The sequence below is a fragment of the Mauremys reevesii genome, linkage group 1 (assembly GCF_016161935.1).
Source record: "Mauremys reevesii isolate NIE-2019 linkage group 1, ASM1616193v1, whole genome shotgun sequence".
In the NCBI taxonomy this organism is placed as follows: Eukaryota; Metazoa; Chordata; order Testudines; family Geoemydidae; genus Mauremys; species Mauremys reevesii.
In genome coordinates, this window is record NC_052623.1 from 254,351,885 (window position 1) to 254,373,325 (window position 21,441).

General features: G+C 46.3%; 2 protein-coding genes and 1 long non-coding RNA gene across 7 annotated transcripts in view; 2 read left to right on the forward strand and 1 right to left on the reverse strand.

The window, feature by feature from the left end:
• The window catches only part of BICD1 (BICD cargo adaptor 1), a 392,914-nt gene that overhangs the window by 317,467 nt on the left and 54,006 nt on the right, over positions 1–21,441 (forward strand). The gene's annotated exons all lie outside the window — the stretch shown is intronic.
• The window catches only part of FGD4 (FYVE, RhoGEF and PH domain containing 4), a 204,917-nt gene that overhangs the window by 22,298 nt on the left and 161,178 nt on the right, over positions 1–21,441 (forward strand). Inside the window, exon 1 of one of the 2 annotated variants that reach the window (XM_039480897.1) lies at positions 8,460–8,599. The exons of the other annotated variant lie outside the window; for it this stretch is intronic. The gene's annotated coding sequence lies outside the window, so the exon portion shown is untranslated. Of the gene's footprint in view, positions 1–8,459; positions 8,600–21,441 lie in introns of those variants that run through there. 2 annotated transcript variants of the gene reach the window in all.
• LOC120368658 lies at positions 2,910–8,228 on the reverse strand. Of its 2 annotated transcripts, XR_005582718.1 has the most exons (5): positions 6,344–8,228; positions 6,011–6,129; positions 5,261–5,341; positions 4,584–4,737; positions 2,910–3,026 (listed from the first exon to the last, which is right to left on the reverse strand). It is a non-coding gene; the product is annotated as an uncharacterized LOC120368658 (long non-coding RNA). The 2 variants fall into 2 exon arrangements; XR_005582717.1 differs by lacking the exons at positions 2,910–3,026; positions 4,584–4,737 and having other exon boundaries at positions 4,931–5,341.

Consider the following 21,441-nt stretch of genomic DNA (forward strand, 5'->3'; position numbering starts at 1 on the left):
AGTGAAACAGTTCAAGTATTTGGGGGCGATCTTTACTGATGAAGAATCAAAGGCAGAAATTCTAACAAGAACTACGCAAACAACAGCGGCAAAGCTGAAGCTAGTTTGGAGGAACAAGAACATCTCCCTGGAATCCAAACTGAAACTGCAGCACGCACAGGTCATCTCCATTTTTTGTATACGTGCAAGACATGGATCCTTACAGCAGAACTTGAATGGAAAATACAGGTAGTAGAGAGACCCAGAATTTTACAGAAGTATCTCCTACTTCAACCACGTCACTAATGAATAGGTCCACAACATTGACCCACTGCACTGGGTGATATATGAAGACCTCCTGACAACCGTGAAGAAGCACAAGCTGAAGTGGTACGGCCATGTAACAAGATCATCTGGCCTATCCAAGTTCATCCTTCAAGGGACAGTACAAGGGAAGAGAAGAAGAAGTAGACAGAAGAAGAGATGGATTGGTAAAATAAATATGTACGGGAATGGACTTTACGGAGACTCAAGCACCAATACACAATTGTCAACGGTAGAGACAATAGGTTGATTGGTCGTTGGGCCATCATCATTGATAAGCAATGTGGTTATGAAAGTGGTGATGACCTGACAAACTAATCAAAACATGGATTATAGAGCACTTTGAATTTTGAGTCTATATTTAGCTACTTTAGTGAAGCACCTCATTATCATCTACAGTTCCTCTGTTAATTACCTATAGCTTTGAATTTAGTTAATATTAAGGCTATGTCTAAACTGCAATTTCGTTGTTAAAACTTTTGTGGAAAAAAATATCCCCCAAATGACACAAGTTTTAACAACGAAAAGCACCGGTGTGGATAGCGCTTTGTCGGCAGGAGCGCTACTGCCCCTTGTTGGGGATGGTTTTATTTTGTCAGGAGAGCTCTCTCCTGCTGACAGCGTGGCTACACTGTGTGCTTTACAACAGCAAGGCTTTAGTGGCACAGCTATGCCACTCTAAGGTGTGCAGTGAAGACAAAGCCTAAAGCTCCAGTAAGGAATATTTAAATGATTTCTCTCTCCCAAGTTTGTTCTTTTGCCCAAGTTCCTACTCAAATCACTTAGTGGATGGTTAATCCTTCCCAAATCAAACTAAGTAAAAGTATTGGCTACGGTTGTATGGACTGGCCAGCAATAAACTCTCAGTAGTATGGTTCTCATCCCGAAGAGGACTTGGAACTGTTTGTAATGTGCTATGTGATTATAATATTTTTAATGATTTGAAGAAGGTTCTGGGTTGACAACAGCTTTTGTAGACTGAAATTCTTTAATCATAGACGGCCAGAGACCGTTAGTGCTTCCTACACTGGTGATTTTAATTAAGACTGGAGATAGTGCAACAGATGGCTTCTCAGATGGACAGATGCTATATGGACTAATAGCAATGCAGTTAGTACAGCGAAGGGCCGACTTCGGTTTCACATATACTAGGAATGTTTCACATACACAGCTATATGAAAAGTATCAAATATATGTAAACATGAGTTCATGGGTATGGAATAAGTTTGTAACATGTAAATATGCAAAAAAAGTAGTCTCCTATTTTAATAGTATACCCTTTCCGTGTGCTGCTGTGAAAGCTTGCCTCTGAATATGAAAACAAATTACAAAATCAAAGGGCAGATATTTAATCTTCTTTTAGACAAATGCTGAAACCTGAAAAACAGTTCCTGACTGTTCAGAAATTTTTTTTTTCTCTGACAGCAAAATTGCTTTATTGTGAATCTGAAAAGGAAGGCCTCATGAAACTCGAGTTTTTTATTTTAAAATTTCTCCCTCATGTACACTGGAAAAGGAGGTGTCATGAGTGATCCTATATGAGATCATCTGACAGAAGTTGTTTGGCATAGCGGCTGGGTTTGGCATAGCGGCTGGGTTTTTCAAAGGAGCCTAAAGGAGGTAGGTGCCCAAATCTCACTGAGTTCCAGGATGAGACAACTTTTTTGGGGGGGGGGGGGAACCAAGTGGCTGGGTGCTGTGGGAGATTTGGGGGAGGAAGGGCTATAACTGCTTTAAGGAGTCTAAATATTTTTGGGTCCATAAATCCTTATAGCTGTCTGTTTCTTAGCCCAGGTGGTGGTTGTGTGGTGCAATCTCACAGGTGCTTAAGGAGAGGGGAAATCTTTCATGGTTTGGAGAAGAAAATATCTTTGGAGAAGACAACTTCTGCACATGGCTTCTTTGAGAGTGAACTCCCATCCTGGCTGCAGACAGCCCTCCTAAGTGTCATGTGGAGAATCTGAGCTTCTTGCTTCTTTAAAACAATCTTTAGAGCATGTTACCTTTTTTAATAAAACATAAAAGGAACAAAATAGAGACAGATCCCTGTGACGTTCCCCTGGTGTTATCTGGCCCAGTGATCTGTTGGGTCACTCCAATCCTTGACTCTGGGTGCCAGCCTTACCCTGCTCTCCTGTGAGAACCCCAACTCCTGGGCACGCTAAGCATAGCCTCATAGTGCATTCTCCAGGCTTTGTCATGTTTGTGTACCTGGCCGTTGCCTGCCCATTACCTCAACACGAGCTGTTGTGAAAGGGGAAGGGAATCACACAGAAAAGACAAGTACAGGATCTGTAAAAACTTTTGCCCTTGAACTCAAAAGGAGCAGGATATCCACTGGAGGGCCCTCCTCATGGAGGCAGGGGCGGCTCTAAGTATTTTAGTATCAGAGAGGTAGCCGTGTTAGTCTGGTTCTGTAAAAGCAGCAAAGAATCCTGTGGCACCTTATAGACTAACAGACATTTTGCAGCATGAGCTTTCGTGGGTGAATACCCACTTCTTCAGATGCAAGCAGTCATGCTTGCATCCGAAGAAGTGGGTATTCACCCACAAAAGCTCATGCTGCCGAACGTCTGTTAGTCTATAAGGTGCCACAGGATTCTTTGCAACTCCTGGGCTGTTCACGCATAGCCTCTAGTATGTAAGCATTCTCCAGGCTTTGTCATGTTTGTGTACCTGGCCGTTGCCCATTAGGGACCCTCAACGATAGCTGTTTGAAGTGTCTGGGGGAATCACACAGAAAAGACAAGTACAGGATCTGTAAAAACTTTTGCCCTTGAACTCAAAAGGAGCAGGATATCCACTGGAGGGCCCTCCTCATGGAGGCAGGGGCGGCTCTAAGTATTTTGCCACCCCAAGCACGGCGGGCAGGCTGTCTTATGCGGCTTGCTTGTGGGAGGTCCCCGGTCCCACGGATTCGGCGCCACACCTGCGGGAGGTCCACTGAAGCCTGCCCTCGTAGTGACCGGCAGAGCGCCCGCCCTGTGGCTTGTCGCCCCAGGCATGCGCTTGGCGTGCTGGTGCCTGGAGCCACCCCTGCATGGAGACTGCTTTGTCCTGCCTTGGAGCCCTCCTCATCACACTCCACACCTAGTACTTTGGCATTGGTGCACAGTGCAGTGCCGGCACCATTCCTCCGCACTGGTGCCCAAGGAGCAGCTGAAGCCCATCGGTACTGCAGGACAAGGGGGCTTTGGGCAAAGGACCTGTGTTAGGGCACGTGCCTGCCCTGGAGCTTCATGGAAGTACAGCTGTGGTCAGACTCGCTAGCCAGCCAGGGATCCACCTCCAATTCCCAGGAGTGGCAGGGGATCCCAGCTCCTCTTAGGGCCACCTGTGCCTGAGGCCTCCCCGACGGCCAAGGACCAAGGAAGCTGGCCGGCACCTCAGACACCAACCCAGGCGATGGACCTGGTTAAGGCCCAGATCTCTAAAGGACAAGCCAATTATGGAACCTCCCTCTAAAGCAACGTAGCATCCCCAGACCATAGGCGTCGTCCTCAGTCACCATGGCCAAGGACCCCAGTGCCACAGCCTTGGTCTCCAGTCAGAAGATCCAGGTCCCTAACACCAAGGTCACCACCTATGAGGCACGGGACGCGCGAGTCATGACACTGATCCCTGTACTCATGGTACTGCTGGGCCTCAAGCCAGAAATAGTCACAGCGCAGATCCTCATCACCTAGACATAGGTGCGGAATCGTTCCCGGTTGCAGCACCGATCTCCAACTCCCCATTACCACTCTTTGGGCAGGCACCATTCCTTACCCTTTCCTTATGGGTTGGTGACAAAGGTCGGCCGACAGACTTGGGCATCTACAGCTCTGCCCCGGTCACTGGAGGGGCAATGGTCTGAGTCGGAGGGAGAGTTCGGCCCCTCACCTAGGAGAGGTGGGCCACTGGCAAGTCACAAGACAGGCATGGCACCAGTGGCATGGAAACAGGGACAGGGCCCACCCAGTGGCAATACTGGAGCCCATGGGATGTACCCATCATACTGGTCCCGTACTCCAACCATTCCTCTCAGGCCACATTGGACAAACTGCCTCGGGCCCAGCCAGCCCTGGCATTGGAGCACGGTGCTGAGTCCAACGTGGGAGCGATGCAATGCGCCACAATGCCCAAAACTGTCCCCTGACAAGCAAGGGGAAGCCACGTCTCACACTCTGCCACCCCTCCCCCAGCGGTACAGTCCTCTTTGTCGTCTCCAGACAACGAGCACCCCCCGAACTGATGACTTCAAAGAGCACCAGGCCATGCTCAAGGGAGTGGCTGCTAACCTGAACTTGGACTCTTCCACTGTCTCCTCCATCTCCAACGACCTCTTCAATGTCATACCCTCCTGCACCCCGGCCTGGGTCGTGTTGCCTGTCCACAAAGGGGTCTTGAAAATTGCCGAGTCTGTGTAGCAGACTGCCTCTTCCATTCCATCTACTTCAATGAAAGCAGAAAAGAAATATGTCCCGGCAAAGGGATTTGAATATCTGTACACCTACTCTCCAGCAAGGTTCCTGGTAGTGTCTGCCGTCAACAAAAGGGACGGGCAGGGCCAGGTCAGTGGCATGCTCAAAAATAAAAATACCAAGAGACTGGACTTATTTGGCAAGAAAATATATTCAACGGCCAGCCTGCGATTTTGGGTGTCTAACCATCAGGCCCTGTTAAGCAGATACAACTTTACCTTGTGGGACTCCATCAGCAAGCTCATGGAGAACCACAGAACCAAGGCCAGGAGTTGCCACCTTCATGGATAAGGGCAAAGGAATGGTGAGAGGCGCCCTCCAGATGTCCCAGGACACTACAAACTTGTTGGCCAGGGTGGTCGCCTCTGCGGTGGTCATGAAGCGCATCAGGATCTCCCGTTTGAGAGAGCAGGGCTCTTCTCAGAGCTGACCGATGCTTGGCTCCACAGCCTTAAAGACTCCCATGCCATCGTCCAGTCTTTGGGCCTGCACACCCTTCAAGAGGCTAGAAAGCCATTCCAGCCGCTGCCTCCTCTGCCGCCGTCAAGGTTGTGGAATGTCTCCCAGTCCAGCTTCTACAGAAAGAAGACAGACATGGGGTTTAAGCGACAGCACCCTTTGTCTTCCTGCTCCTCTGCCCAGCCTGGCCCCTCCAGAGACCAGGGCAGCCAGAAACAGGCATTTTGAGGATGTGCCCGAGGATGGCGCCACAGCCACTACCCAGAATCCACCCTCCTGCTTTTTCCTCAACCCTCTATGCTCCTTTGGGTCAGCCTGGCTGTGGCTGATCTCGGACCGTTGGGTGCTTGACACAATTTATTTGGGCTACATCCTGCAATTCGTGGCTGACCCTCCCTCCCAACCCCCTTCTCTCTCTCTTCAGGGGCCCTTCTCATGAGCAACTACTAGTGCAAGAGGTTGAGAACCTCCTGTGCCTGGGGGTGGTGGAGGGAGGTCTGTCCAGACATGAGAGGGAAAGGGTTCTATTCCCGTTATTTCCTAATCCCAAAAGCAAAAGGAGGTCTCTCTAGCCTCAATTATCCCCTCCCTGGATCCAGGGGACTGGTATGCCGCTCTCAACTTAAAGGATGCATTTTTCCATTTTCCTGGGGCACAGGTGTTTCTTCCTTTTTAAAAAAAAAAATTATTATTGAGCCACCACCATTGTCAATTCATGGCACCGCCCTTCAGCCTCCCATTGACAAAGAGTGTTTACAAAGTGTATAGTGCCAATGGCCGCTTACCTGAGGTGCAAAGGCATGCAGATTTACCCGTACCTCGCAACTGGTTAATAAAAGATCGATCCTGGGATCAGGTACGGCGTCATCTCTACCTGGTTTTCTCCATCTGTCATGACCTGGGGCTATTTAATAAATGAGACACAGTCAACCTTAGTCCTGATGCAGTGCACAGAGTTCATTGGAGCGGTACTTGACTCTACCCAGGCCAGGGCTCCCCCCATCCCCGAGGCCTGGTTCCTGGCCATGGCAGACCTGATCTTGTGTATACAAGATAACCCTCTCACCACTGCTCATAGGTGCCTGCGGTTGTTGGGCCACCTGGCAGCCTGTACTTACATGGTTCAGCATGGGTGACTCCACCTCCGGGCGCTGCATGCATGGTTGGCATTGGTCTACATCCCCAAAAGACACAACATGGACCGTGTAGTCAAGGTCCCGGACCACATCCTGTCATCACTTGCATGGTGGCAAAATCCTGCATCGGTGTTAGGGGGAGTTCCATTCGCATTACCCTCATCTTTGATGCTTCAGACCTGGGATGGGGAGCCCACCTGGGCAATCTCAGCATGCAAGGTTGTTGGTCCCACCTCGTTTGTTCACTACACATCAATGTCAGGGAGCTCAGAGTGGTCCACTTCGCCTGCCATGCCTTCCTACCTCGCCTAAAAAGCAAGGTGGTCCAGGCCCTGATGGACAGTGCAGCGGCTATGTTCTATATCAACAAGCAAGGCTGGGCCAGGTCGTCTGCCCTTTGGCAAGAAGGCCTCAGGCTATGGGACTTCTGTGTACAACATGACATCCATCTCATAGCCGCACACCTCCCCAGGGCCCGGAAGACCTTGGCAGATCACCTCAGTGGGATCATCTTGTCTCGCCATGCGTGGTCAGCATCATCTGCCACAGGTGGGGAACTCCCCAGGTGGAGCTGTTTGCATCCAGGCACAACAGGAAGTGCCACGTTCTCTGCTCCTTTCAGGGGTCTGACAGAGCCTCTATCGTACACTTTTCTGCTCCCATGGTCAGGGGCTCTAATTACACCTTTTCCCCCAGTTCTGTTGATCCACAGAGTCCTCATGAATATCAAGCAGAACAGGGAAAAGGTGATCTTCATGGTGCCAGCTTGGCTGCGCCAGCACTGGTTTGGCATGCTGCTAGATCTCTCTGTGGCTGCTCCATTACAGCTACCACTCTGGCTGGATTTGCTGTCACAAAACCCACGGTGCCCTCCTGCACCAGGACCTGGCAACATTGCACCTGGTGTCTTGGCTGCTGCATGGCTAAATGTGGAGGAGCAAGAGTGCTCAGCCAGAGTCCAGCAAGTCTTGCTGGGCAGCAGAAAGCCCTCCACTAAAGCAATCTACATGGCCAAGTGCAGGCAGTTTACGTACTGGTCCTCAAAGGCATTCGTCCCGAGCTGGCTTTGCTGCAGTTAATCCTGGACTACTTTCTGCATCTCAAACTCCAAGGCCTCTGTCTGTTGTCCATTAAGGTCTATCCGGCTGCTATTTCGGCTTTCCATCTGCCGTTCGAGGACTGATCAGTTTTCGCCCATGACATGACTGCCAGGTTCCTCAAAGGCCTCAAGCACCTTTATCCACGTCAGGGACCCAGTTCCTCTGTGGGACCTAAATCTCATGTTATCCTGGCTCATGGCTCCCCTTTGAGCCTCTGGTTCCATGTTGTCTTCTCCTCCTTTCTTGGAAGGTCACAATAACTTCTGCCCGTAGGGTCTCTGAGATTTGGGCACTTACCTTGGAACCACCCTATATGGTCTTTTACAAGGACAAGGTCCAACTGCATCTACTCCCAGCCTTCCTGCTGACGGTGGTCTCCCAGTTTCATATGGGCCAGGACATTTATCTGCTTGTCATTTTTCCAAAGCTGCAGAAGTTGCAGGAGGAGCATTGGCTGCATTCCCTAGATGTCAAAAAAAAAGTGCTAGTCCTTCTACATTGAATGGACCAAGCCATTCCATAAATTTTTATACAGCTGTTTGTTGCAGTGGCCGACAGAATGAAAGGCCGTCCGGTGTCCGCTCAAAGACTTTCTTCTTGGATCGTCGCCTGCATTTGCTACTGCTATGACCAGGCTAAGGTGCCACCTCTGGTGATTGTCACCACCCACTCAACCAGGGCACAAGCCTCTTCGGCAGCTTTCCTAGCCCAAGTGCCTATTCAGGACATCTATAGGGCAGCCACCTGGTTGTGTGTCCACACGTTCACGTCCCATTATGTGCTTACCCAGCAGGCGTGGGTCGATGCTGGCTTTGGTAGAGCCACTAGACTGTGACCTCTGAGCCCATCTCCAAGGATACTGCTTGTGAGTCACCTAGAATGGAATGTGTTGCTCATGTCCATTCCATTACCCGCCCTTCTGCCCCTCTGTCGGAGTTGCCAATAAGAGAACTGAGAGGGAGTAGGGTCAGTGGTGCCTGATATACCGATGCATGTGTGTGGCACTCAAGGGGGCACCGCAGCCGACCCTATGGATATTACTAAGGGCAAAAGTCTCCGACTGTGCATGTGGGTATACACACATCTAAAATGGGAATAGACATGAGCAACTCATCTCAAAGAACAACAGTTATGAAAGGTAGGTAACCATTGGGTTTTTTTCATTATATTTGAGGTCTAAGCTGTTCAACGTTCTTCAAATGAAAAGTTTCACCGAAAGTGGCCTTTTTTTTTTTTTAATTGAATAAGAAAATTGTTCACAAAATAGGTTTTGGCATTGTCAACAATTTCATCATTTGTGGAAAAACTCTGCATTTTTAAAGTTATTGAAAATATCAGATGTTTTTTGAATGAAAATAAATTTTGCAAAACTTCAACAATCCAATAAATAGCTCCCCTTCAAACAATTGGAATTGAAAACAAGTTTGAAATTTGGAAACTTATTTATGAAAATAGGTTATTTTCAACCAGCTCTGCATAACAGCCTATGGAAAATGGGAACTGATTTTAGACACCTTTAAAAATATTTCTTGTAAAAATACTCTATTACTATTTGAAATGTTCCTTTCTGCATTGTGATTTGACTCTTTTCTGAGGCAGCACTTCAGCATCCAGAAGTTGTTTTGTTTTGGACACAAAATACGTTCAAAAGCAATGTGTTGCTTGTGACCTATTTATTATAGTTTATTGTGTTAAGGTTTTGTTTACCTCATGACCTAACTCTGAACAATTGCTACATGAAAATACATCCAAACTTCCTGCTAACCAGGTGTGACATTACCCAGGGTACAGTCTGGAGTGATGGACAGCAGTAGCTCCTCAATTCCCAGCCTGGTGTGTCTTTTTACCTTGCTTTGCTGTGAGAGCAACCACTCCTGGTCTGCCCACACAAAGCCTCCAACATGTAAATCACTCCCAGCTATACTGCTTGAGTGCTGTAGACCAGCCACTAATAAATTGCATTACAGGACAACACTAGCAAACTCCCGGTCCCAGACTTGTCCCAGAAATGTGCATCTTGTACTACCCAGCAGCTTTTGGGCCAATACAAGCTCATATGAAGTCTGTCATTTTATTAATGGAAAATGGTATGCACAAATCTTGTTAGGCCGAACGGAGTTTCCTCAAACACATTGGTTTAGATAAATCCACAAAACAAATTAATTAATTACAGAAAGATTTATAAGTGACTACAGCTAATGAGGCATATAAGTCAGAATTGGTTAAAAAGAAATAAAAGATAAAATGCAATAACACCTAAGTGAATACAAAGCACAGGTCTCTCTCCCCGCATGTTCTATCAGTCTTACTGGCTGAACCTCTTTCGGTGAAGATCTCTCCCCAAGTCCAGTGCTGCTTCCTTTGTTCTTCAGATGTTGATGCAGCTGTGGGTAGAGATCAAGGAAGAGAAGATTTGGGGTGTCTGCCCTCTCCTCTTACCACCCTTTCTCTTGTGCAAGAATCATTTCCAGCTGATGGTCAGGAGACAGACAGGCAGCGTGACCAGGAACCTTAAGCTGCTTCTTTGTAAAAATGTAGATCTTTTGCCCACACCCTCTCTCCTGCTGAAGAGTAGCCAATTAATCAGGTGATGGTCCCTTTGATCCCATTGACACCTGGCTGAGGCATTGGCTAGCCTTTTGCCTGTGGGGAACTTGTTTGTGACTGCCCTCCAGAACATGTTGGAACATGTCTTGGTAACATTATGGACTCTTATTGTGACATTCCCCTGGTGTTATCTGGACCAATGATCTGCTAGGTCACTCCAATCCTTGACTCTAGGAGTCAGCCTTACCCTTACCTAACACGGCTACCCCTCTGGGCCTTACCCTGCTCTGCTATGAGAACCCCCACTCCTGGGCTGTTCATGCCCAGCCTCTGGCATGTGAGCTGCTCCTTGGATTGTGCAACCAAATGACACTAGCCAACATCTCCGGTCCCAGACACAACCCTAGGAACCTCCGTCTTGCAGTGTCTGGTTATGCCAGCTGGATGCTGCAAGCTTATATGACTTCGTCAATTTAACAAAGAAATTGATATGCACCAGGCTTGTTATACCCAGGGGAGTCTCTGACACGCTTCAAACTGAACACACTGCTTCACGTAGAATGAACACTTTTATTAACTACAAAAGAGAGATTTTAAGTGATTATAAGTCAAAGCACAAGTCAGATTTGGTCAAATGAAATAAAAGCAAAACGCATTCTAAGCTGATCTTAACACTTCTAGTGCCCTTACAAACTTGGATGCTTCTTACCACAGGCTGGCAATAGAGGTGGAAGAGAGAGGAAGAGCATGGCAAACGTCTCTTCCTTTTATCACGTCCTTTCTTCCCTCTTGGCTTTGCGACCCCCACCCCCCCTTCAGGGTCAGGTGAGCATTAGCTCATTGCAGACCCAAACTGACCAAGGGAAGGGGGGCAACTCACTCGAGTCCAGTAGATCCTTTGTTGCTGCCTAGGCCAGTCAGTGTCCTTTGTTCCTGTGAGGTGGGGCTGGGTTTGTCCCATACATGCCCTGAGGAGTGAGTGTGAACTGCCCCTCTGCTCCTGGAGAGTTTTTTGCCTGGATTTGTTTTAAGCCATGAGGACACATTTTCAGCCTTGTAATTTCATGTATATAGTTATAACCTATAACAACAATGCTCAGTGCATCATGAGCCTTGCGAAGACACGCGACATGACAAACTTTGCATTGGATACCACACAATCATTTTATAAGGATGAACATGGGGGTGCAGGGTGTTCCCCCCAAGATACAGTGTGTCACTTATATCCTTACGTAAATGTTGCCGCACATTTTACCAGGACAGTAATGATCAGCAAATTGTTTTCAGATGGTACTTTGTACAGAATGCTTTATACAGAATTTAACATAGTCTTATAAAAGAGGTGAACATAGGGATACAAACTGTCGCACTAGGACTTTGTTGTTTTTGTGCTATAGGATAGCATACAGCCAAAACAAAAGAAGTTACAGGACATTTTCAGAAAAAACAAATTTCATTTAATTGAATTAATAGGTTTTCGATCTGGATATTTTGGCAAGCCACTGAAAAATGGTATGTTGTCTTAGCACAAAGGTAATGGTTCTTCATATATATTTACAAAGTATTTATATTGTGTAATATACCCAGAAGTGTGGGTCTATGTACAGTGCTGAGGTAGCTGCAAGGAGGTGCTGTTGTTTTATATAAAAAGCTTTGCTGAAGGTTTCCATTTGGGGACATGATCCCCTTATATAATCTGTAAATTGATTGTGCAAGTTGTTGCAAGCCCGGATGTGTTGTTTTTATGTAAAGTTTATACTCCTCCTCCTCCCTGTACCCTCCAAACAATTTAGGAAGATTAGAGCATGTTTACAGTTGTGTAAAACTGAAATTGCTTGTTTGGTTTGAATTTGTATTGCTTCACCTAATTTGTGCCCTTCCCTCATCCTGAAAATTTTCTACTTCTTTTTGTAAAACTATAACAAACTGGTTATAGGCCCTGAAGCTTTGAAGAAAACAAATGCAAACTTGTGTAAATTTTGAGCAAAGAGATTTGCTTTGAATCTTGCCCTTTGTTGCTTTGTAAAGAAAAGCAGCTGTTGTATACCTTGGTGAAACTTTCCTTAGAATTAGCAATACTTTCAGTTGTTTGGAAAACATGCCAACAAGCAAGAAAATGAGGTTTTTTGTTTTGCTTCACGTTACTGATATTTTATGAACCTGTATGTGTTGCTGCTTTAGAAATGGTCACTTGTTTTTAAAGTAACCATCAGCCTTCAGGGATGGTTTGTTGTTGATAATCACTGTTTCCCACAGAAATAGTAAGCAACATATAAGTACTAGGTAACCAAATGACTGCATAATAATGAAGTACAATCAAATGATGTAGCTGCTAAAGAAAGAAATTTGACAAAAGTATATGCTTTCCATTCACCCAAATGTATGCTGAAATAAGTCCAATTAAATACAATACTAGATAAAAGCACAGATCAATTCAACAGACCTACTGTGCAACAAGAAGAGTATAACAGAAGTTTTCTTAGAAAATTGATTTGGTATATGGATATGTTTTACAGTATAATTTGTCTTTGTTGAATGTATACCTGTCAAAAGCAAATTCTTACCAGACTACTAGTACTGACATGTTAATACGAAGGTAATAATTCTTAGATATTTCAATTGCCAGATTTGACCTAAGAAATCAGGATCACAATTAGAGTGCGTATGTTAGATGTTTTACATGTGATGCATCCTTTTAACATGTAAATTGGCCACTTGGGAGGGCAGCTGTACGTTAGTAACCTGACTGATTTTAAACCATTAGGATTTGAAGAGAAATTCTGAAAGGTTAATAGACACCCTTTATTTGTGTCTGACAATCTTATGGACATGATACACTTGAAGTAGAAAGGATTGTTATATTTCCCTACACAAAGACCAAAATATGTACTTTAGATTAAGGAAAACACAAAACAAACATCTGTTAGTGTTTCTCTCTTTCGCATGCTTTTTTGAATCGCCTTGCAACCCTGCCCTCTAGCAGAGAGGACAGGCACTTACATTTAAAGATGCAGTACAGTGAAAAGAGAATCAAAGCTATAGATACTATAGTAAGTGAAGAGGCTCCCACCCTCATTTTTGTCTTTACTCGAATGTGTATATTCAAAGGGTTTTATTGGTGTGGTGACTTCTTATGAAAAGTGCAATGATCTTCCAGTGGCAAGACAGTTTCTGTCTTGGTCTTGGAAGCCACAAAGGAAATGAGACTGCTAGCCCTGTCAGTATGTAGTTGTATGTATGTCCTGCTTTGGGTGTCTCAATATTCATGGTGTGAACAGGAAGTGAGCTTAGCTAAGTTTAAAAAAAGAGCCGTATTTGAGGTTAAACAGCATAAATGAATCCATCTGTTTCTTAGCAAATGTTCTGACTGTCTTCACTGGTAAGTTAATTTATTGTTTTGGTTAGATGAAGGTGCTTCAGAATTATGAGAGAACTATTGATTTTTCTGAAGGAATATTTGTCATACTATGGTTCTGCAGATGTTTAATGTAGACAGTTATAATTTTTAAGACAATATAAAAGCTATGTGTATTAACCAAAGACTAATACTGAGAGTAATTTACTATAAAGTGATTATGGGAGTGACTGCTTTCAGAGTGCTGTGGCCAGTATTTTCAATTTGAATAGCAAATCCATATTTAGGCACATAATTAAGTGGCCTGATTTTCAGAGTAACTGAGTGCTCTGAGACCTTCCAAAAATCTCAGTTCCTCTGAAAATCAGGCTATTTAATTATGTGCCTAAATACAGATTTGGGTGTCTAAAGTTAGACACCTACATCTGGCAGTTCAGGCATAGTCTTCATTTGTTAGATGGCTGGCAGTAATCAGATCTTCTAGTCTTATTGTTGCAGATGTATGTGGCCTGAGGCCTGTGCTCTAGTTTTCTTCTTCCATCATGTTTGGAGCATTACTTTTGTATTAAGAAGGGCAAAATCCACTTCCAGGGCAGTAACATCTGAAGGCTGAGTTTTATGATCCAGTGAAATTGGGAGGTAGAGAGGGCGATACTAGAGCAGACATTCAATACCTGTAAGAAAAAACAATGCTTGTGATCTGTCTTTTAAAGTGAAAACAAAACACTACTGCAGTGACTGGAATGCCTTTTATTATTGACTCATGACAGCAGCTGCTGTCCAGTTACATAGCTCATCCACCAAGTCACTGGCACACTTGTTGTAGGAGTAAATAATCTGTTTTCCAAAAGCACTGGCAATAATCCAAAATAATTGTAAGCCTTCCGTTGCCATAGGGAATCTTTCATAATACAAGTGCAGCACCCATGTAATTGGAATACAGATCCTGCTTGAAATCCATATCTACATGTGATTTTTAACTTTTTTAATAAACTGCATTTAAAAAATCGTGCTGTGTTTATAGGACATGACTACTATCCTCTTCTTCTTTTTTTTTCTTTTTTTTTTTTTTTGAGTGGGGAGGAACCCTTAAAATGTTCCTTTTTGAGTCATCTATTACATTGAAATCAGGCTTTATACCTGAAGAGAATGATGGAGGAGAGATCTTGATCCCAGTTTGTGCTAGAAAACACGTATATGCATAGTAGTTCTTTTTAAGGTGCTTCTAAATATTGTTTAAAGCAAGGGCTGTGTAATGCTGTTGAGGCCTTTGTGGATGTCATTCCACACATGCATTTTTCTTTAATTGTGGCATTGTTTAAGAATGTGAGGGAACAGTTTGCAATATTTTTTTTTTAAAGGCTGCTGCTATGTTTCAGTTTAGAGCAAGATTTGGTGAAATGAAAGGACCATGAATGTATTCCTGCAGGAACACCCAAAGTGTATTTGCTATAGCACGTTAAATATATTCTCTCCAAAGCAGGTAGATTTTTGTATTACCATGAACCAGAAAAACTTGTTCAAAAGGCAATTCTGCCTGCTTAGCACCCTTCCTACGTTAATTAGCATAATTGAGCTTATCCTCTGTTTTCATGACTCTTAATCATAAGGATACTGTTAGTTCCCTACCTCTGAGTAAGCTGGTCATATCACTGTATTTCCAGAGCAGTTTACTCCTGGGGGAATTCTGTGCCAAAAAAAAAATTAAAAATTCAGCACATACTTTAAAATTCTGCAGATTTTATTTGTGAAAATAAGTCACTCTAGTTTCAATTATTTTGGTAATTTATTTCAAAATATCTGTCAGCAAGTATGTCTGTAACAATGCAGACAACAAAAAAGATTCCCTCAAGAGTAGAGAGTTAAAGAAATCCAGGGCCGCCCAGAGGATTCAGGGGGCCTGGGGCAAAGTGGAGGAGCTGCAGCGCTTGTATTCATCCGGTGGCGGTCTGGGTCTTCAGTGGCATTTTGGCTACAGGGGGCCCTTCACTTGCTCTGTGCCTTTGGCAGCACTGAAGGGCCCCCCTGGCACAGAAATGCCACCAAAGATCCGGACCGTCGCCGGGTCAGGGCTCGCAGGGCCCCTGTGGGGCATGGGGCAAATTGCCTTACTTGCCCTCCCCCCCTTTCTGGGCAGCCCTGAAGAAATCCCCACAAACCCTTGTTTCTCTGTTGTGGTTTTGTTGGGCACCTCAGTCTGAGTGTGTCACATGTGCCAGCTGGGCACATCTTGGGAGAAAACTCTGCCCCTCTGGTCTAGAGGGAGAAACAGCCTGGTGCTGGTCAGACCAGACTTTTGTATGGCGTTTCCTGTGGTGATTTCAGTGTTGGGTTGTGCAGGGCTGACACTGCCCAGGGCCTTCATTCCTGCTGGGCCGGGTACACTGCTCACTGTGAGGCTGCAGCCCACCCATCGCCTCATTTCTTCAGGAGGTACGAGGAACTACAGTTGCCCGGAATCCTCTGACTTCCCCTCTCCCTGCACCAGGCAGTGTCCTCTGTTTGCGAGGAAGTTGGGGACTGCTGAGTCCAGCAGCCCATTTCTGCAGGAGGGAAATGAAATTCTGCACGGAACATAAACTCTGCATTGTGCAGTAGTGTAGAATTACTCCAGGAGTAGCAATTGCACTTTAAAAGAAAAAGATTCAACATCTGCTGGATCCTGGGCCTTTTCATCTGAACCATTACTGACTGTCTCAGCATTTGCAAGCCTAAATTTGTGTTTATTGCTCCAATTTTCTCTCTTAGAAAAGGCTTGCTTTATTGAAACTAAAATCTTACAAGTCAGCACTGTGGACCACTGCCACTAAAAATCTTTATATTTTGTTGGAAATGACTTCTGCCATGGCTATACTGTTTCAGGAGTTGTGAGATAGGGCACTGATAGGTCACCAAACTTCCTTTTTCAGTGAGTCTCTGGTAGTACCATGGAGATTGAGAGTCTAACCCTGCCAATGCTTGCTACTGTCAATAGGCTTACTCTTGGGAGTCCTCATGTTGAACTTGGCAATGCTGCTTGTCTGAGCATTTTCAAGATTCGGCCCAACAAGAAATAAAAGTATTCAGGGAAATGTAAGAAAGAGGAACTAAAAAAAAAAATCTTTGGGGTTACACAACTGTCTAATTACTCATCCCCACCCACTCCGTAGAACAGAATTTCCTGCCAGTACAGGCACCATTCCATTGATTTCTATGCCACCAGAGTAGGAGACATGAAAAAGAGGAGATGGGTAGTAATTTGGACTTCCATTAATACATTTGTGGTGTTTATTAATAGTAGAGAGGGGTCCAGTTCTAATCTTGCATCCAAACAGCACTGAACTTTGAGAGAGACTGAATCCAAACCAGAATTGAATTTTGTAGCTCACGCCCATGTCATCTTGTAAAACTCTTGCTTTTTTCTGGGAAAAATTCTTCCAGTATTTAATTTGAAATAAGGCTCAGACTATGAAGGTTTAGTGTGAAAACACCAGTTTTTCATGGCTAAAGAATGAGCCACATAGGAGCTATGTGCTTGTATAATGTCTGGCAGATAAAAAGCCTTGTTAAATTTAGATGCTTTCCCTGTGCCCATACAAGTCAGCAGAAGCATTAAAATCTTCTCCTTAGAAATTACTAAATGGGAGTGAAGAAAGGGAAATGACCTTGTGCTACACTAAGGCCCTGTCTACACTGGCAAGTTTCTATGCAGTAAAGCAGCTTTCTGTACTGTAACTCCTGAGGTGTACATACTGCCAAGCTCCTTAGTGCACAGAAACTGTGCAGTTGCAGCGCTGTAAAAAAACCCACCCCACGAGAGGCATACGGGTTTCTGCTCCGGGGCTACAGTGCTGCGGTGCCAGTGTAGACACCATGGTGATTACAGCGCTGTGATTGGCCTCCAGGAGGTGTCCCACAATGCCTGTTCTCATCTCTCTGTTGGTCAGTTTCAACTCTACTGCCCTGCCTCAAGTGACCATCCCCACCCCATAAATTGCTTTGGAAATTTGAAAGTCCCCTTCCTGTTTGCTCGGAGACGCATGCAGTGGTCTCAGCGCATCTTTCAAGGTGGCCGTGCCTGCTCCAAGCACCAGCTGATCCTCCGTGTGGAACAATGCTGAGCTGCTGGACCTCATCAGCATTTGGGGAGAGGAAATTGTCCAGTCCCAGCTGCGCTCCAGCTGTAGGAATTATGATGCCTATGGACAGATTTCACGATGCATGCCAAAAAGGGGCCATGACCAGGACACACTGCAGTGCAGGGTCAAAGTGAAGGAGCTGTGGAACATCTACCACAGGACACAGGAGGTAAACCACCGCTCCGGTGCTGCGCCCACAAGCTGCCGGTTCTACAAAGAACTGGACGTGATATTTGGTAGCAACCCCACGTCCACTGCGAAGACCACTGTGGATACTTTGGTGGCTCACGTGCCAATCGAAAGTGGACTGAGCCAGGAGGAGGAAATCTTGCACGAGGATGGGGAGGGGAAGGGGGACCCAGAGGCAGAAGATGACTTGAAGGCCTGAGATGCATGCAGCCAGGAGCTCTTTTCTACCCTGGAGGAGGCTAGCCAGTCACAGCTGTTGGAGATTGGCGAAGCGCTAACAGGAGAGGAGGCCCCTCTTAAGTGGATCTGATTTTGGGAATTGCTGAAGCGAGTTGTTGGGAGCAGGCTCTAGGCTGCCGGCCTTTAAATCCTGGCCGCGGCTCCGGCAGCCAGCTGGGGCCAGGATTTAAAGGGCTCAGAGCTCCCTGCGGCTGCGGCCAGCCCAGAGCCCTTTGAATCCTGTCCATGGCTCTGGTGGCCGGACTGGGGCCAGGATTTAAAGGGCTCCGGGCTTCCCTCAGCGGCAGGAGCTCTGGGCCCTTTAAATCCCAGCCCCAGTCCCACAAAGCTCGGGGTTCCCCCTGGCGGCCGGAGCACCGGACCCTCCCAGCCACCTCTGCAGCTGGGAGCCCCTGGTTGATTTAAAGGCTCTGGGTCTCCCAGCCACAGCTGGTTCCCCAGGGCCTTTAAATCTTGAGGGGCCATGCCTCTTCCAGGAGAGGTCACGCCCCCCTCAGGACTCCGGCAGTATGGGTATGTCCTGTAAGTTACTTTCACCCCTGCATGTGCACCAATCACCTCCTGGCATTACAAGCACTGCAGTTCCAAGCATAGCAACACATATTAGAGGATTTTGGCTTCAAATTGCTACCTCAAGGCATCACTGATCCTTATGGCCCCGCGCTGTGTCCATCTAGTAGCCCTGGTCTCTGGCTGTTCAAACTTAGCCTCCAGGCACTGAGCCTCTGCGGTCCGGCACTGAGTCAAGCTTTCACCCTTCCCTTCACAAATATTATGGAGCATGCAGTTGTAAGCATTGGAATATTGTCATCTGCTAGGTCCGGCTTCCCATAGAGGCAGGGCCAGCGGGCCTGAAATGGCCAAAAGCACATTCAAAAGCCATTCTGCACTTGCTCAGCCTGTTGTTGAACCGCTCCTTGCTGCTGTCAAGGTGCCCTGTGTATGGCTTCATAAGCTACGGCATTAAGGGGTCAGCAGGGTCTCCCAGGATCACAGTGGGCATTTCAACTTCCCCTACGGTGATCTTCTGGTCCAGGAAGAAAGTCCCTGCTTGCAGTATGCACCTTTCTGGATCAGCCTGCGTTAATGTCTGTGAAATGCCCACGGTGATCCACAAGCGACTGGAGAACCATTGAGAAATACCATTGAGAAGTACTCGGTGGCTAGGTGGTCTGGTGCCAGAATTGGAATATGCGTGCCATCTATCGCCCCTCCACAGTTAGGGAAGTCCATTTGTGCAACGCCATTCCACAATGTCATTCATGTTGCCCCGAGTTGCAGTCTGTTGGAGAAGGATGCTCCCTGCACACTTCCGTCAACACAAATCCAATGGTCGACTTTCCCACTCCGAACTGGTTGGCAACCAATCGGTAGCTGTCTGAAGTAGCCAGCTTCCATGGTGCAATCGCCACAAGCGAGCAAGTTAAAGTAGTATGGGCTGGATGAATGAACTGTAAGGTGGATAGAAAGCTGGCTAGATCATCGGGCTCAACGGGTAGTGATCAATGGCTCCATGTCTAGTTGGCAGCTGGTATCAAGTGGAGTCCCCCAAGGGTTGGTCCTGGGGCCGGTTTTGTTCAATATCTTCATTAATGATCTGGAAGATGGTGTGGACTGCATCCTCAGCAAGTTTGCAGATGATACTAAACTGGGAGGAGTGGTAGATATGCTGAAGGGTAGGGATAGGTTACAGAGGGACCTAGACAAATTAGAGGATTGGGTCAAAAGAACTCTGAGGTTCAGCAAGAACAAGTGCAGAGTCCTGCACTTAGGATGGTAGAATCCCATGCACTGCTACAGATAAGGACCAAGTGGCTAGGCAGCAATTCTGCAGAAAAGGACCTAGGGGTTACAGCGGATGAGAAGCTGGATATGAGTCAAACAGTGTGACCTTGTTGCCAAGAAGGCTAATAGCATTTTGGGCTGTATAAGTAGGAGCATTGCCAGCAGATAGAGGGACGTGATCATTCTCCTCTATTCGGCATTGGTGAGGCCTCATCCGGAGTACTATGTCCAGTTTTGGGCCCCACACTATAAGAAGGATGTGGAAAAATTGGAAAGAGTCCAGCGGAGGGCAACAAAAATGATTAGGGGGCTGGAGCACATGACTTATGAGGAGAGGCTGAGGGAACTGGGCTTATTTAGTCTGCAGAAGAGGAGGAGGAGAGGGGATTTGATAGCTGCTTTCAACTACCTGAAAGGGGATTCCAATGAGGATGGATCTAGATTGTTCTCGGTGGTGGCAGATGATAGAACAAGGACTAATGGTCTGAAGTTGCAGTGAGGGAGGTTTAGGTTGAATATTAGGAAAAAAATTTCCACTAGGAGGGTGGTGAAGCACTGGAATGAGGTTTTTAAGGTCAGGTTTGACAAAGTCCTGGCTGGGATTATTTAGTTGGGAATTGGTCCTGCTTTGAGCAGGGGTTGGATTAGATGACCTCCTGAGGTCCCTTCCAGCCCTGACATTGTATGATTCTCCAACAGGGCAGCTCTCATTCTCGTGTCCTTGTGTCACAGGGCTGACGTGAGCTCATCACACAGTCCCATGAATGTGGCTTGTCTCATATGAAAGTTCTGCAGCCACTGCATGTCATCCCAGACATGCATGACAATGTAATCCCACCATTCAGTGCTTGTTTCCCGAGCCCAAATGCAGCGTTCTACTGTGGTCAGCACCTCTGAATGCCACAAGCAATTTCATTTCGTAGCTATCACCCGTAGTGAGATCAATGTCACACTCCTCTTGCCTTTGTAGTTTAAGGAATAACATGCCACTTGTGACGTGTTAGTCAGAGTGAACGGCATACTGGTCAACAGTTCGGGATCCATTCCTGCAGCCCAAAGAGGCAGGGCGAGCAGTACAAAAACTGTTGGAAGATGGCACTAAATGCAGATGGAAGCACAGGGATTTCTGGGATACAAAGCAATGCATCACGGGGCATTGGGACAGGACCCAGGATGCCCCGTGGCCCCCTCCACCTTCCTACAACTGTTAGCAGCAGAAGAGGAAGAGATGCTCTGTGGGATTTCTGCCCAGAGTGCACCGCTCTGAATACCACTGCGAGTGTGATCATGCTATTGTGCAGGCAGGTGACAGTGTGAACACACAACAGCGGTTTCCCTTCAGTGCTCTCAGAGCGGTGCTGTAACTTTGCCAGCGTAGATGTGTCCTAAGAAATTATTTTTACCACAAAGTGCAAGATGAGTCAATTCTGAACAGGAAATATCCGTGTGTGTGTGTGTGGTGGGAGCGGGGGGTGGGGGGGTTGTTTTTCCAGGGAAGGGTAGACAATAAACAAATCACTTAAAAAGAATATACAATTTTTTTGTTCTGCTTATTCCAGTTTCTGCAAACTACAAAGGACAGAGTCAGGCCAATTTTTGTTTCACTTGTGTAAGTACAGAGTAAAAGAGAAGAAGCTTTAAACACGTCCTCTGCAGTCAGCTAGCTAATCATTGACTCTACAGAAAATGTTGGCTTATGTCACTTATAACGCTTCCCCTCTCCCTCAGCTTCTACTTACATGTCAA